Raw genomic sequence first — 1,948 nt, 5'->3', positions numbered from 1 at the left:
TGCGTGGTCTTTTTTATTTGCGCCTCTGTTGTAGAAAGTGGCAAAGGCAAAACATTTGATAAACGAGTCGATCGTTAATTATTAATCTTGCATTAATTACATTCATAACACACAACAAACCCCCCACTTAATGATTCATGAGCGTGCAGCTCAGTTTACTTCCTATTGGGTTGTCCAATAGGATTCCTCTGTGGAGATACAGTAAGAGTGGCTGTGATGTGATGCTAAGACATGTGCTGAGAGAAGGAAATAGCTGGAAGGTGAAAAGACCATGGCAAGGTCAAAATCTCAAGCTGAAGGAGCAAGAGAAAGCTGGATAAGGGATGACAAGCGGTCTGTGTTGTTTGACCCTCCGCTCTTGCCGTCCTCTTGGATAAAGTTTTAGTTACGGTATCATAACTCTCGAAAAGAGGAGAGAGAGAATGATAGAATAGGATGGCAAGGGATGAAGTACTCTTCCTAACCTTTGATCCCTGACCTCCGCAGCAGTGACCCCCAAAGGCAGGGCTGCTGGAGCACCGTGACCTCACGACCTTTGTCTGACCTCTTAGACTTCATGATGCATTTACTTCTGGAGGAACTGGAGATTTCCCCCCCAAAAACATTACCCACCTCCAAACTGAACCCAAACATTACCCACTTCCAAACTGAACCCAAACATTACCCACCTCCAAACTGAACCCCAAAGAGGTTTCTTGCCAGTCTCAGCCCTTAATATGATTGGACTGTTTGTATTGGAGTGGTAATTGGGTACAGGGTGTTGTCAGTTGTGATCTCAGAGGATGCAAGGCCCTTCTTGTCATACAGCTGTCCCTCCAGATGCAATGCAGGATTGCCTCCTCTCCTGTTAACCACTTGTGCTTCGCAGGCGGAATCCTGCAGCAAACACACAAACATAAAACACAAACCAGAAACCCAACACCCCCCTGTAACCTGCCTCTCCTTTCCCAACCCCCAAAACACTACACTACACCTCTCTCTCTCTCTCTCTCTCTCTTTCTCTCTCCCTCTCTCTCTCTCTCTCTCTCTCTCTCTCTCTCTCTGGGGCTGACCCTGTCTCCCTCTCCTAATAAATATTTCACCGCCGGTGGAAAGTTTAGTAAACAGAGTCGTGGAGGACTCTGCTGTTGCCGAGGCGACGGGTCGCCGGGGGAACAGGTGAGCCATGTGTGTGTGTGTGAGGGTGAGCTCCGCGGCAGGCAGGCAGGCAGGCAGGCAGGCGTGTTACCAATGACAGAGCGACCGGTGTCAGTTTCCCCCTACGAGTGTTCCCCACTCCTGCTAGCGACGGGGCGCTCCTTTTCATCCATTTCAATTATGAACAAAATGCTAACCGCTCAGTGATTAAGTTATTAAGCTCTAACTGGCCCCTGTAGACAAGGTGGCAGTGTGTGAATGATTGAATTGTAATGAATAGCTTTCATTTCAAGCTTTAAATCACAAACATTTCAGGAAAAATAATTACATTGGAGATATTTCTCGAAAACATTCAAGAGCTTATATATGGATTTGCATCTAACAGATATTATTAAGTATTTGAATGACGTGAATGTAAAATCAGCGAATAACTAACGCAAGATAATGGTGGCAATTGAAAGTGTAAAAGTGAGTGAATTTATATTCACAGAAAATAACCTATTCCATGAAAGCACAAGTGCAGTGTGTACAGTCCAACCAGTTTCTGTCCACAACCTGCCAAAAAAGGGAGGTGTATTGATCCAGAGGCTCATCCCAGCTAATCCCAGTGACTTCCATCACCATCATAGCCTAGCTTAGCTACTTAGCGTATCTGAGAGTATTATTCAAGACAGCTTTCACATGCATTCAGCACAGCTTAACTTGAGGCACAATACAAATATGTCCCAGCTTAAAATCAATAAGCAGGACAGCCAGAGGGGCTATAAGGCAGGCTGGGGATTTGGAAGGAGGGGGGGGCGTGGGGGGGGGG

Source organism: Clupea harengus, chromosome 8, assembly GCF_900700415.2.
Source record: "Clupea harengus chromosome 8, Ch_v2.0.2, whole genome shotgun sequence".
Lineage (NCBI taxonomy): Eukaryota > Metazoa > Chordata > Actinopteri > Clupeiformes > Clupeidae > Clupea > Clupea harengus.
This window is presented reverse-complemented; position numbering follows the sequence as displayed.